Raw genomic sequence first — 16,325 nt, forward strand, 5'->3', positions numbered from 1 at the left:
AACTGACATCAAGCATTGTAAATGGATGACCACAACAAAAGCAACAAGGATTGCAATTACCAAACACGAAACACACTCACACTATGTCATAATATTGACATTCAGTCCAGTAATCCTCCACTGTAACAGCTCCTTTACTTTGCAGTGAAAATTGATCTGTATATTTTTTGCCTCTGAGTCCTTGTGGGATATTTTTTTATTCAAACAGAAAGTCACAAAAATTATAATCATCCTCATCAGTTCACTCAGTCCCATGTAATTAATTTTTTTATCTTGATCTTTTGTTAGCACTTTTATGAATTCATCAGTTTTCCATTAGAGTTCTGAAAATGCTTATTCATTCAGTTCAGCAATATAGTCAGTTACCAGAAACCTGTACTTGTCAGACTCTTTTCCATGAATTCCTTGAAGATGAAACACTTTTTTTTTTTTTTTTTTTTTTTTTTTTTTTTGCGTTACGCGGGCCTCTCACTGCTGTGGCCTCTCCCGTTGCGGAGCACAGGCTCCGGACGCGCAGGCTCAGCGGCCATGACTCACGGGCCCAGCCGCTCTGCGGCATGTGGGATCTTCCCGGACCAGGGAACGAACCCGTGTCCCCTGCATCGGCAGGCGGACTCTCAACCACGGCGCCACCAGGGAAGCCCTGAAACACTTTTATAGGAACATTTTTGCAAAAGCATCAGAGTACACCCAGACTGTCTGTAAATGACAAAAGACTTAAAAATGACCACGGTTAAAGTTTTGATGAAAGTTCATAATAATGAAATTGACAAGAAATTTAGTTATTTCTGAGATATACATTTTAAAGTAATAACTAGAATTATGACTTATAACACTATCCCAGAACATATAAGATGTTAGAAATTTCATTTAATGTCTGAAACATTTATATTAACATATTTCCATACAAATAACCCAAAGAAAGTTTAGTATTAGTTGTTTTGTTTGTTTGTTTATACTGCAGGTTATTATTAGTCATCAATTTTATACACATCAGTGTATACATGTCAATCCCAATCACCCAATTCAACACACTACCATCCCCACCCCACCACGGTTTTCCCCCTTGGTGTCCATACGTTTGTTCTCTACATCTGTGTCTCAACTTCTGCCTGGCAAACCGGTTCATCTGTACCATTTTTCTAGGTTCCACATACATGCATTAATATACGATATTTCTTTTTCTCTTTCTGACTTACTTCACTCTGTATGACAGTCTCTAGATCCATCCACGTCTCAACAAATGACTCAATTTTGTTCCTTTTATGGCTGAGTAATATTCCATTGTATATATGGACCACAACCTCTTTATCCATTCGTCTTTCGATGGGCATTTAGGTTGCTTCCGTGACCTGGCTATTGTAAATAGCGCTGCAATAAACATTGGGGTGCATGTGCTTTTTCGAATTATGGTTTTCTCTGGGTATATGCCCAATAGCAGGATTGCTGGATCATATGGTAATTCTATTTTTAGCTATTTAAGTAACCTCCATACTGTTCTCCATAGTGGCTGTATCAATTTACATTCCCACAAACAGTGCAAGAGGGTTCCTTTTCTCCACACCCTCTCCAGCATTTCTTGTTTGTAGATTTTCTGATGATGCCCATTCTAACTAGTGTGAGGTGATACCTCATTGTAGTTTTGATTTGCATTTATCTGATCATTAGTGATGTTGAGCAGCTTTTCATGTGCTTCTTGGCCATCTGTATGTCTTCTTTGGAGAAATGTCTATTTAGGTCTTCTGCGCATTTTGGGATTGGGTTGTTTGTTTCTTCAATATTGAGGTGCATGAGCTGTTTATATATTTTGGAGATTAATCCTTTGTCCGTTGATTCGTTTGCAAATATTTTCTCCCATTCTGAGGGTTGTCTTTTCGTCTTGTTTATGGTTTCCTTTGCTGTGCAAAAGCTTTTAAGTTTCATTAGGTCCCATTTGTTTATTTTTATTTTTATTTCCATTACTCTAGGAGGTGGATCAAAAAAGGTCTTGCTGTGATTTATGTCAAAGAGTGTTCTTCCTATGTTTTCCTCTAAGAGTTTTATAGTGTCCGGTCTTACATTTAGGTCTCTAATCTATTTTGAGTTTATTTTTGTGTATGGTGTTAGGGAGTGTTCTAATTTCATTCTTTTCCATGTAGCTGTCCAGTTTTCCCAGCACCACTTATTGAAGAGACTGTCTTTTCTCCATCGTATATCTTTGCCTCCTTTGTCATAGATTAGTTGACCATAGGTGCATGGGTTTATCTCTGGGCTTTTTATCTTGTTCCATTGATCTGTGTTTCTGTTTTTGTGCCAGTACCATATTGTCTTGATTACTGTAGCTTTGTAGTATAGTCTGAAGTCAGGGAGCCTGATTCCTCCAGCTCCTTTTTTTTTCCCTCAAGACTGCTTTGGCTATTCAGGGTCTTTTGTGTCTCCATACAAATTTTAAGATGATTTGTTCTAGTTCCGTAAAAAATGCCATTGGTAATTTGATAGGGATTGCATTGAATCTGTAGATTGCTTTGGGTAGTATAGTCATTTTCACAATATTGATTCTTCCAATCCAAGAATATGGTATATCTGTCCATCTGTTGGCATCATCTTTAATTTCTTTCATCAGTGTCTTATAGTTTTCTGCATACAGGTCTTTTGTCTCCCTAGGTAGGTTTATTCCTAGGTATTTTATTCTTTTTGTTGCAATGGTAAATGGGAGTGTTTCCATAATTTCTCTTTCAGATTTTTCATCATTAGTGTATAGGAATGCAAGAGATTTCTGTGCATTAATTTTGTATCCTGCAACTTTACCAAATTCATTGATTAGCTCTAGTAGTTTTCTGGTGGCATTTTTAGGATTCTCTATGTATAGTATCATGTCATCTGCAAACAGTGACAGTATTACTTGTTCTTTTCCAATTTGTATTCATTTTATTTCTTTTTCTTCTCTGATTACCATGACTAGGACTTCCAAAACTATGTTGAATAATAGTGGTGAGAGTGGACATCCTTGTCTCGTTCCTGATCTTAGAGGAAATACTTTCAGTTTTTCACCATTGAGAATGATATTTGATGTGGATTTGTTGTATATGCCCTTTATTATGTTGAGGTAGGTTCCCTCTATGCTCACTTTCTAGAGAGTTTTTATCATAAATCGGTGTTGAATTTTGTCAAAAGCTTTTTCTGCATCTATTGAGATGATCATATGGTTTTTATTCTTCAGTTTGTTAATATGGTGTGCCACATTGATTGATTTGTGTATATTGAAGAATCCTTGCATCCCTGGGATAAATCCCACTTGATCATGGTGCGTGATCCTTTCAGTGTGTTGTTGGATTCTGTTTGCTAGTATTTTGTTGAGGATTTTTGCATCTATATTCATCAGTGATATTGGTCTATAATTTTCTTTTTTTGTAGTATCTTTGTCTGGTTTTGGTGTCGGGGTGATGGTGGCCTCATAGAATGAGTTTGGGAGTGTTCCTTCCTCTGCAACTTTTTGGAAGAATTTGAGAAGGATGGGTGTTAGCTCTTCTCTAAATGTTTGATAGAATTCACCTGTGAAGTCATCTGGTCCTGGAATTTTGTTTGTTGGAAAATTTTAAATCAGTTTCAATTTCATTACTTGTGATTGGTCTGTTCATATTTTCTATTTCTTCCTGGTTCAGTCTTGGAAGGTTATACCTTTCTAAGAATGTGTCCATTTCTTCCAGGTTGTCCATTTTATTGGCATAGAGTTGCTTGTAGTAGTCTCTTCGGATGCTTTGTATTTCTGCGGTGTCTGTTGTAACTTCTCCTTTTTCATTTCTAATTTTATTGATTTGAGTCCTCTCCCTCTTTTTCTTGATGAGTCTGGCTAATGGTTTATCAATTTTGTTTATCTTCTCAAAGAACCAGCTTTTAGTTTTATTGATCTTTGCTATTGTTTTCTTTGTTTCGATTTCATTTATTTCTGCTCTGATATTTATGATTTCTTTCCTTCTTCTAACTTTGGGTTTTGTTTGTTCTTCTTTCTCTAGTTCCTTTAAGTGTAAGGTTAGATTGTTTACTTGAGATTTTTCTTGTTTCTTGAGGTAGGCTTGTATAGCTATAAACTTCCCTCTTAGAACTGATTTTGCTGCCTCCCATAGGTTTTGGATCATCGTGTACTCATTGTCATTTGTCTCTATGTATTTTTTGATGTCCTCTTTGGTTTCTTCAGTGATCTCTTGGTTATTTAGTAATGTATTGTTTAGCCTCCAAATGTTTGTGGTTTTTATGTTTTTTTCCCTGTAATTCATATCTAATCTCATAGCGTTGTGGTCAGAAAAGATGCTTGATATGATTTCAATTATCTTAGATTTACTGAGGCTTGATTTGTGAGCTAAGATGTGATCTATCCTGGAGAACATTCCGTGCACACTTGAGAAGAAAGTGTAATCTGCTGTTTTGGGATGGAATGTCCTTTAAATATCAATTAAATCTATCTGGTCTATTGTGTCATTTAAAACTTCTGTTTCCTTATTTATTTTCATTTTGGATGATCTGTCCATTGGTGTAAGTGAGGTGTTAAAGTCCCCCACTATTATTGTGTTACTGTCAATTTCCTGTTTTATAGCTGTTAGCAGTTGCCTTATGTATTGAGGTGCTCCTATGTTGGGTGCATATATAATTGTTATATCTTCTTCTTGGATTGATCCCTTGATCATTATGTAGTGTCCTTCCTTGTCTCTTGTAACATTCTTTATTTTAAAGTCTATTTTATCTGATTTGAATATAGCTACTCCAGCTTTCTTTTGATTTCCATTTGCATGGAATATCTTTTTCCATCCCCTCACTTTCAGTCTGTATGTGTCCCTAGGTCTGAAGTGGGTCTCTTGTAGACAGCATATAGACGGGTCTTGTTTTTGTATCCATTCAGCAAGCCTGTGTCTTTTGGTTGGAGCATTGAATCCATTCACGTTTAAGGTAATTATCGATATGTATGTTCCTATGACCATTTTCTTAATTGTTTTGAGTTTGTTTTTGTAGGTCCTTTTCTTCTCTTGTGTTTCCCACTTAGAGAAGTTCCTTTAGCATTTGTTGTAGAGCTGGTTTGGTGGTGATGAATTCTCTTAGCTTTTGCTTGTCTGTAAAGCTTTTGATTTCTCCATCGAATCTGAATGAGATCCTTGCCAGGTAGAGTAATCTTTGTTGTAGGTTCTTCCCTTTCATCACTTTTAGTATATCATGCCACTCCCTTCTGGCTTGCAGAGTTTCTGCTCAGAAATCAGCTTTTAACCGTATGGGAGTTCCCTTGTATGCTATTTGTCATTTTTCCCTTCCTGCTTTCAATGATTTTTCTTTGTCTTTAATTTTTGCCAATTTGATTACTATGTGTCTCGGCATGTTTCTCCTTGGGTTTATCCTGTATGGAACTTGCTGTGCTTCCTGGACTTGGGTGGGTATTTCCCTTCCCATGTTAGGGAAGTTTTTGACTATAATCTCTTCAAATATTTTCTCTGGTCCTTTCTCTCTCTCTTCTCCTTCTGGGACCCCTATAATACGAATGTCATTGCATTTAATGTTGTCCCAGAGATCTCTTAGGCTGTCTTCATTTCTTTTCATTGCTTTTTCTTTATTTTGTTCTGCAGCAGTGAATTCCACCATTCTGTCTTCCAGGTCACTTATCCGTTCTTCTGCCTCAGTTATTCTGCTATTGATTCCTTCTAGTGTAGTTTTCATTTCAGTTTTGTATTGTTCACCTCTGTTTGTTTGTTCTTTAATTCTTCTAGGTCTTTGTTCAACATTTCTTGCATCTTCTCGATCTTTGCCTCCATCCTTTTTCCGAGGTCCTGGATCATCTTCACTATCATTATTCTGAATTCTTCTTCTGGAAGGTTGCCTATCTCCACTTCATTTCATTGTTTTTCTGGGGTTTTATCTTGTTCCTTCATCTGGTACATAGCCCTCTGCCTTTTCATCTTGTCTGTCTTTCTGTGAATGTGGTTTTTGTTCCACAGGCTGCAGGATTGTAGTTCTTCTTGCTTCTGCTGTCTGCTCACTGGTGGATGAGGCTATCTAAGAGGCTTGATGGGAGGGACTGGTGGTGGGTAGAGCTGGGTGTTGCTCTGGTGGGCAGAGCTCAGTAAAACTTTAATCCATTTGACTGCTGGTGGGTGGGGCTGCATACCCTCCCTGTTCATTGTTTGGCCTGAGGCAACCCAACACTGGAGCCTACCTGAGCTCTTTTGTGGGCTAATGACAGACTCTGGGAGGGCTCACACCAAGGAGTACTTCCCAGAACTTCTGCTGTCAGTGTCCTTGTCCCCACGGTGACACACAGCCACCACTCACCTCTGCAGGAGACCCTCCAACACTAGCAGGTAGGTCTGGTTCAGTTTCCCCGGGGTCACTGCTCCTTCCCCTGAGTCCTGATGTGCACACTACTTTCTTTGTGCCCCCCAAGAGTGGAGTCTCTGTTTCCCCCAGTCCTGTCGAAATCCTGAAATCAATTCCCACTAGGCTTCAAAGTCTGATTCTCTAGGAATTCCTTCTCCCATTGCCAGACCCCCAGGTTGGGAAGCCTGACGTGGAACTCAGAACCTTCACTCCAGTGGGTGGACTTCTGTGATATAAGTGTTCTCCAGTCTGTGAGTCACCCACCCACCAGTTATGGGATTTGATTTTACTGTGACTGCACCCCTCCTACTGTCTCGTTGTGGCTTCTCCTTTGTCTTTGGATGTGGGGTATCTTTTTTGGTGAGTTCCAGTGTCTTCCTGTCATTGATTGTCCAGCAGCTAGTTGTGATTCTGGTGTTCTCGCAAGAAGGAGTGAGAACACATCCTTCTACTCCACCATCTTGGTTCCTCCCCAGATTTTTCATTTTTAAGACCGTTATGTGAATACTCATTCAATTACATATAAAGTTATGAACTTAGAGATGATTTATAAAAATTTAGAGATAATCTTCATTAAAGGCAATATAGCTTCCAAATCATTGAAGAGAAAAACAACAATAGAAAGTGAGTCATTAGGAATCCAGCTAAGATGGAGTACCAGAGACATTTATCCTACCGAGAAAAACAAAAAGAAATGGATAAAATATATGAAACAATGGTTTTTTAAGACACCTGAAAAAGATCATCCACTAGGACACAAGAAAGCTTCCTTGCCCCATACCTAAGGCTGGTGGGCCTCCTACTGACACTACCAAAGATGTCCACCAGGCGGCGACATTTCCCTTCTCCACTTCCAATGCAGAAACAGCCCTTAGCAGTACAGTACTGTTCCATGTTTTGGCAGGCAACCCCCAGCAGTGCTGTCATGGCCCTTAGTCCCTTTTAGTCACCAGCAAAGGGATCAAAGATGAGCAGGGAGCCTCCTTACTCATCCAAGACCCAAGAACCTATCTGGTTTCTGAGTAGCCCTTAACACTTATCTAATATCCAGTATTCACTGCCTGGCTTCCAGAGTTCCCACCTTTTGAGCAACCTGCATGATGGCCCAGCTCATTGGAATCTGTTCTCCCAGCCAAGAGGTCACGCACAATAGTGAGCAGTGTTCCAGAGCTCTGGAGCCACCCTGCTTGGACTGAATGAATCCTGGTCCTGTGCTCATGAGCTCTGTGCCCTTGGGCAAGTCACTCAACATCCCTAAGCTACAGTTTCCTCATCTGTAAAATGAAGAAATAATCAATATGGGGGGGACAGAATTTGGGGGGACTAATTTTTGGTAATTAAAGATTAATTTTGAATTATACAGTAAGGGACACCATAAAACTTTCACTACTTCAGACTTCTAAAGGACAGCTTCCGCTATTCTTAAAACTAATGCATGGACATACAAACACACATGCAGACACCCCCCTCATGCAACCCCCACACATAAACATGAGCAAAACCACACACATCCGCAGACACACACACACACACACACACACACACACACATCATTAGCATCATTTTAAATAAATTTAAACTTTTTTAAAAAACATCTTTATTGGAGTTTAATTGCTTTACAATGGTGTGTTAGTTTCTGCTGTATAACAAAGTGAATCAGTTATACATATACATATATGCCCGTATCTCCTCCCTCTTGTGTCTCCCTCCCACCCTCCCTATCCCACCCCTCTAGGTGGTCACAAATCACCAAGCTGATCTCCTTGTGCTCTGTGGCTGCTTCCCACTAGCTATCTATTTTACATTTGGTAGTGTCTAAATAAATATAATCTTGATGATCTCAGTTTGCATCATTTTACCCATTCAGAAGTTCCTGACTGCAAGAGCGTGCAACAGGAGCCCCTCCTCTCTAGAGGTGGTCTTTGCCTCCAACAATCTCGTCAGGGCCAGCAAGGGGCGCACCTGACCAACATAACTGCTCTGGACCTTCGGGAGTGCAGGGCTAGAATACACCAGAAGCTCACATCCTATACAGCTAAACATTTCAAGTTAAATAGGTTCTAAATTCCTGCCTTTGTAAATATACATTCATAATAGGATGGAAGGCCAGGGTCAAATTTAGACTTTTCAGACTCACTGGAGTCCCACAAAAAAAATGACAGTGTGGAGAGAGCTGATCTCCAGTCTCTAACGACTAGCCTGAGCCTTTTCTTCCCAATGTGGGGTCCATCCCATGCCAGAGGTGGCCTTGTGTGCATACGTGTGGACACCTAGACCTCACGTCCAGGCTCTGTCCAAACCCTCCGTACAAACAGTTGACCTTTGGCCACACTGTAAGTCCTTGGGGGTATGAACATGAGCTCTGGGAAGAAACTGTGCAGACACCAGAAGTGGGCCAGGAGCTGCTGGGGCATGGAATTCTGGGGTCCTGGATTGGCCCTGCTGACTCCACCCCCATGGAGGACGTGGCCAGAGAAAGTGTCAGTGCAGGACCCTCCTTAGGGCGAGACCCAGAGCAGCGGACCCCTTGTTGGGGTCTAAGGGCAGAAGCCCTAAGGAAGGAGGGGCTGGGAAGTAGCACTGCCCTCTGCAAAGTTCCTGAGAAGGCTGTAAGGTATCCTCAGTTCCATTAATTAACAAAACAAAAGCTCACGACGGGCTTGGTGGCAAGTGTTTTGTTATAACAGAGAAGACAGACACTTGTCAAGGTCTCGTCTAAGAGGACTAGTGGATTTGCTGCGTTGTTGAGGAACCGAGGGACCTTTGCTTTCCCTGAGGTCTAAATACCACCTGAGTTTCTTTCAGTGATACTGAAATGCAGTGAGACTTGAAAGCCTCTCATGGCGTTAAAATCTTAATGGTGAGCATTTCAGTTCTCTCCCTCTCGTTCTTGGTTACTGAAGCATGATAAATACAGGCAGGAAACTGCGCTGGCCTGGTGGTTGGTTCACTGCCCATCTGGTGCTCCCCCTTGTAGGGCCAGAACACTGCTTTTATCAGATCAGCCAAGGGGTGATCCGGCCCAGGATTACAGCCTATTTTCCACAGGTGGCATTTTTGGGTGGCTACTTCCTTGGTGACGCGTAGGGAGGCACCTTCCTCTTATCTTTTAGCCATCTCCCAACACGGAGACTCCTTCTGGGAGGAGACTGGAGGCCTCTAATCCCAGCTTCCATATGATGAGGCTTGTTAGTGCCACGACTGGCGGCGGCATTTGCTGCCCTGGCCTCTAGCTCTGGGCCTAAAACCTCACTGGATTGTCTATAAATGTCACCCATGAGCCATAACTAAGCTTGGGGTACAGATGTGACCATGTCTCTTATTTTCTTTCCATTGATTATTTAGTCTACACATAACCGTGTTGGCAGAAAGGCCAGCATTGCCCTCTTCAGGACCCCCGCGGCCGCCTCTATCTAGAATTGTCCTAGCACCCAGGGCAGACTGGGTTTGAAGCCTGGCACTCAAACACGAGGAAGACAACTGGAGAGACATGAATCTACTTCTGCCATTGTGACATATTCGCTGAGGCTCGACTTGGCTCCGATGTCACTTTACTACAGCTGCAGTGATGCTCCCACACTGGCCCAGTCCCCACGGAGGTCAAAGGCTTTCTGCTTGTTCCTAAAGGCTCTACCCCAGGCTGGGGAGCTGGATCCATGGAGCATCCAGCCTCGGCCCCCACCAGCCCACTGGGTTCTCATGGGGCCTGGAACACCAGCCACACTCTCCTTCGGGGTCTGCTTCTCCTTTCCAGCCAACAGGCCTAGGTCACACTTTAATCCCCCTATGGGTGCTTTCCTCACTTCAAGAGGCAGGGAGAACTGGTGTGTCTTGTCTTCTTCACTCTCCAGGTGCCCTGGGTCTTAATGCCAACAGCCCCTGGCTCTCCTCACCGCCGACATGTTCTGCATATCATGGGCCGCACTGCTAGTCCCTGGGTCTGTGTTGTATTCTCTTCCCAGGGCAAGAGGTGCACTCTGCCCCCCATGTACACGGCTGGAGGGACCACTGGAAAGTGAGTTTCCTCCAAATAACAAAAATCGGTCTTGCTGTGACTTGCCTTCTGCACTTCTAGACATAGGAGAAGGTGCCGTGATTCTCTTTATCTGGGCTGGGCTGCTGTGCGGTGGCCAGATTGGAATGGGAGAGAGAGACTGGGATGACAGAAAGGTGACCGGTGCAGGGGTCTTGGTGAGAGGTGACAGTGCACCGGGGTGAAGAGGAGTGGGTGGATCGAGGGCTGGGCAGGAGCTTGACCGTCAGTGGCTGTGATAGTTTGGGGGAGGGGCCACGGTGGTCAGTACCCTCTAGCGGCCAGTGCCCAGAACCTAACTGAAACTAGCTTAAGCAAAACAGAGGGGTTACTGGGTGGATATAGAGGTGCTCAACAAACCAAGGGCAGCAAAGCAGGAAGGCAGGCAGGGGCCTGGGGGACTGGAAATGAGCTTGCAGCCCCAGGACCCTCGATTTTGCCTGGACTCGCCATTTTCTTTGTGGCAGACAGGTTTTCTCTAGGACCCCCATCTCATACGCCTACGGCTTTCATATGCAAGAGGCCAGGGAGTTTTCTCCATTAGATCCACTTAGAAAAATCCCAGGGGAAGGCTCCAGTTGTCCTGGCTGAGGCCCATGCTCATTCCGGGGCCACTTACCAGAGCTGGGGGGAGTGGGCAGCCGGGACAAACCCAGCAGGGTCTTTAGCTCATCCTGAGACAGGGACCCCTGGAGAAGGGTCGGCCTAGAGAAGGTTTGGAGTTTAGTCTGGAGGTGCTGACGTCCCAGCAGAGCAATCAAAGAGATGAATCTAGAGCTCCAGGGAGATGTCTGGCTGGAGAGGCCACCAATAACCGATGACCCAGCTTAGGGTACAGATGAGGCCAAGGAAATGGATGAAGGAAGAGAACAAGAAAAGAGCCTTGAATGGGATTTTGAGGAACCTCCAAGCCACAGCAGAGGAGATAGTCTGCTAAAGGAGGCTGAAAAGGAGCAGCCAGAGAAGTAGGGGGAAAGAAAGAGTGTGGCCCATGGAGACCAGGTGAGGAGGGGGCCAGGAAAGAGGGCATCTCAGCAGCAGCAGAGGCCGCAGACAGGCAGGCGAGCTGAGGACCGAGACTGCCTACTAAACTCAGTGACCCAGAGGCTGCTGGTGACCTCTAGAGGGACGATGGGGCAGAAGTCAGGATGGGATGGGAGGAGGAGGAAGGTTCAAGATAAGGAAATGAAGATGGGAGGATAGACTACACTGGGAAGAACTTCAACACAAAGGGAAGAAAAAAGAACAGTGACAGCTGGAGTGGTGTGAGGGCTAAGGGGTGTCGGTGTTTTTACTTAATTTTATTAATTATCATCATATATATTTTATATTAAATGTTAAATATCATATCATATAAAATAACATAGTATGTTATTATTTATTAAATAATACATAATAATAGTATATATACTAACATGTCTTATTTTATTTATTAGTACATAGTATATAATACATATGTGTTTATATACATAAAATATAATACATATCTACATAATATATAATATGTAACACATAACATATATAAGGATTATGATTAATATATTTTACAAGATTATGTAATAATAATGATGCAATATTATTTTTTATCCTGATGAATAATTTTATTTATTTATTTAAAAAATATCTTTATTGGAGTATAATTGCTTTACAATAGTGTGTTAGTTTCGGCTTTGTAACAAAGTGAATCAGCTATACATATATGTATATCCCCATATCTCCTCCCTCTTGCATCTCCCTCCCTCCCACCCTCCCTATCCCACTCCTCTAGGTGGTCACAAAGCACTGAGCTGATCTCCCTGTGCTTTGTGGCTGCTTCCCACTAACTATCTCTTTTACATTTGGTAGTGTATATATGTCCATGCCACTCTCTCACTTTGCCCCCAGCTTACCCTTCCCCCTCCCCGTGTCCTCGAGTCCATTCTCTAGTAGGTCTGCATCTTTATTCCTGTCCTGACCCTAGGTTCTTCAGAACATTTTTTTTAGATTCCATATGTATGTGTTAGCATACAGTATTTGTTTTTCTCTTTCTGACTTACTTCACTCTGTAAGACAGACTCTAAGTCCATCCACCTCACTACAAAGAATTTCGTTTCTTTTTATGGCTGAATAATATTCCATTTTGTATATGTGTCACATCTTCTTTATCCATTCATTTGTCGATGGACACTTAGGTTGATTCCATGTCCTGGCTATTGTAAATACAGCTGCAATGAACATTGTGGTACATGACTCTTTTTTGTTTTTTGGTTTTTTGGGTTTTTTTTTAACATTTTTATTGGAGTATAACTGTTTTACAATAGTGTGTTAGTTTCTGCTTTACAACAAAGTAAATCAGTTATACATATACTTATGTTCCCATATCTCTTCCCTCTTGCGTCACCCTCCCTCCCACCCTCCCTATCCCACCCCTCTAGGTGGTCACAAAGCACCGAGCTGATCTCCCTGTGCTTTGTGGCTGCTTCCCACTAGTTATCTATTTTACGTTTGGTAGTGTATATAAGTCCATGCCACTCTCTCACTTCATCACAACTTACCCTTCCCCCTCCCCGTGTCCTCAAGTCCATGCTCTAGTAGGTCTGTGTTTTATTCCTGTCCTATCACTAATCTCTTCATGACATTTTTTTTCTTAGATTCCATATATATGTGTTAGCATACGGTATTTGTTTTTCTCCTTCTGACTTACTTCACTCTGTATGACAGACTCCAGGTCTATCCACCTCATTACAAATAACTCAGTTTCATTTCTTTTAATGGCTGAGTAATAGTCCATTGTATATATGTGCCACATCTTCTTTATCCATTCATCTGTTGATGGACACTTACGTTGCTTCCATGTCCTGGCTATCGTAAATAGAGCTGCAATGAACATTTTGGTACATGACTCTTTGAATTATGGTTTTCTCAGTGTATATGCCCAGTAGTGGGATTGCTGGGTCATATGGTAGTTCTATTTTTACTTTTTTAAGGAACCTCCATACTGTTCTCCATAGCGGCTGTATCAATTTACATTCCCACCAGCAGTGCAAGAGGGTCCCCTTTTCTCCACACCCTCTCCAGCATTTATTGTTTGTAGATTTTTTGATGGTGGCCATTCTGACTGGTGTGCAGTGATACCTCATTGTAGTTTTGATTTGCATTTCTCTAATGATTAATGATGTTGAGCATTCTTTCATGTGTTTGTTGGCAATCTGTATATCTTCTTCGGAGAAATGTATATTTAGGTCTTCTGCCCATTTTTGGATTGGGTTGTTTGTTTTTTTGATATTGAGCCTCATGAGCTGCTTGTAAATTTTGGAGATTAATCCTTTATCAGTTGCTTCATTTGCAAATATTTTCTCCCATTCTGAGGGTTGTCTTTTCATCTTGTTTATGGTTTCCTTTGCTGTGCAAAAGCTTTTAAGTTTCATTAGGTCCTATTTGTTTATATTTCCATTTCTCTAGGTGGTGGGTCAAAAAGGATCTTGCTGTGACTTATGTCATACAGGGTTCTGCCTATGTTTTCCTCTAAAAGTTTTATAGTGTCTGGCCTTACATTTAGGTCTTTAATCCATTTTGAGTTTATTTTTGTGTATGGTGTTAGGGACTGTTCTAATTTCATTCTTTACATGTAGCTCTCCAGTTTTCCCAGAACCACTTATTGAAGAGGCCAGGCTCTCTTTTCTCCATTGTATATTCTTGCCTCCTTTATCAAAAGTAAGGTGACCATATGTACGTGAGTTTATCTCCGGGTTTTCTATCCTGTTCCATAGATCTATACTCCTGTTTTTCTGCCAGTACGATACTGTGTTGATTACTGTAGCTTTGTAGTATAGACTGAAGTCTGGGAACCTGATTCCTCCAGCTCCGTTTTTCGTTCTCAAGATTTCTTTTTCTATTCGGGGTCTTTTGTGTTTCCATACAAATTGTGAAATTTTTTCTTCTAGTTCTGTGAAAAATGCCATTGGTAGTTTGATAGGGATTGCATTGAATCTGTAGATTGCTTTGGGTAGTATAGTCATTTTCACAATGTTGATTCTTCCAATCCAAGAACATGGTATATCTGTCCATCTGTTTGTATCATCTTTAATTTCTTTCTTCAGTGTCTTATAGTTTTTTGCCAGTCTTTTGTCCCCTTAGGTAGGTTTATTCCTAGGTATTTTATTCTTTTTGTTGCAATGGTAAATGGGAGTGTTTCCTTAATTTCTCTTTCAGATTTTTCCTCATTAGTGTATAGGAATGCAAGAGATTTCTGTGCATTAATTTTGTATCCTGCTACTTTACCGCATTCATTGATTAGCTCTAGTAGTTTTCTGGCAACATCTTTAGGATTCTCTATGTACAGTATCATGTCATCTGCAGACAGTGACAGCTTTACTTCTTCTTTTCTGATTTGAATTCCTTTTATTTCTTTTTCTTCTCTGATTGCTGTGGCTAAAACTTCCAAAAGTATGTTGAATAATAATAGTGAGAGTGGACAACCTTGTCTTGTTCTGATCTTAGAGGAAACGGTTTCAGTGTTTCACTATTGGGAATGATGTTGGCTGTGGGTTTGTCATATATGTCCTTTATTATGTTCAGGTAAGTTCCCTCTATGCCTACTTTCTGCAGGGTTTTTATCATAAGTGGGTCTTGAATTTTGTCAAAAGCTTTTTCTGCATCTATTGTGATGATCATATGGTTTTTCTCCTTCAATTTGTCAATATGGTGTATCACATTGATTGATTTGAGTATATTGAAGAATCCTTGCGTTCCTGGGGTAAACCCCACTTGATCATAGTGTATGATCCTTTTAATGTGCTGTTGGATTCTGTTTGCTAGTATTTTGTTGAGGACTTTTGCATCTATATTCGTCAGTGATATTGCCCTGTAGTTTTCTTTCTTTGGGACATCTTTGCCTGGTTTTGGTATGAGGGAGATGGTGGCCTCATCAAATGAGTTTGGGAGTGTTCCTCCTTCTGCTATATTTTGGAAGAGTTTAAGAAGGATAGGTGTTAGCTCTTCTCTACGTGTTTGATAGAATTTGCCTGTGAAGCCATCTGGTTCTTGGCTTTTGTTTGTTGGAAGATTTTTCTTCTTTTTTTCTTTTTTTTTTTTTTGCAGTACACAGGCCTCTCACTGTCGTGGCCTCTCCCGTTGCAGAGCACAGGCTCCGGACGCACAGGCTCAGCGGCCATGGCTCTCGGGCCCAGCCACTCTGCGGCATGTGGGATCTTCCTGGACCGGGGCACGAACGCGTGTCCTCTGCATCGGCAAGCGAACTCTCAACCACTGCGCCACCAGGGAAGCCCTGTTGGAAGATTTTTAATCACAGTCTCAATTTCAGTGCTTGTGATTGGTCTGTTTATATTTTATATTTCTTCCTGGTTCAGCCTCAGAAGGTTGTGCTTTTCTAAGAATTTGTCCATTTTTTCCAGGTTGTCCAATTTATTGGCATATAGTTGCTTGTAGTAATCTCTCATGATCCTTTGTATTTCTGTAGTGTCAGTTGTTACTTCTCCTTTGTCATTTCTAATTCTGTTGATTTGAGTCTTCTCCTTTTTTTTCTTGATGAGTCTGGCTAATGGTTTATCTATTTTGTTTATCTTCTCGAAGAACCAAAAACTAAATAACTTTTAGTTTTATTGATCTTTGCTATTGTTTCCTTCATTTCTTTTTCATTTATTTCTGATCTGATCTTTATGATCTCTTTCCTTTTATTTTTTTGTTCTTCTTTCTCTGATTGCTCTAGGTGTACGTTTAGATTGTTTATTTGAGATGTTTCTTGTTTCTTGAGGTAGAATTGTATTGCTGTAAACTCCCCTCTTAGAACTGCTTTTGTTGCATCCCATAGGTTTTGGGTTATTGTGTTTTCATTGTCATTTGTTGCTAGGTATTTTTTGGTTTCCTCTTTGATTTCTTCAGTGATCTCTTAGTTATTTAGTAGTGTGTTGTTTAGCTTCCACGTTTTTATAGTTTTTACAGATTTTTTCCTGTAATTGAT

The sequence above is a fragment of the Kogia breviceps genome, chromosome 11 (assembly GCF_026419965.1).
Source record: "Kogia breviceps isolate mKogBre1 chromosome 11, mKogBre1 haplotype 1, whole genome shotgun sequence".
NCBI lineage: Eukaryota > Metazoa > Chordata > Mammalia > Artiodactyla > Physeteridae > Kogia > Kogia breviceps.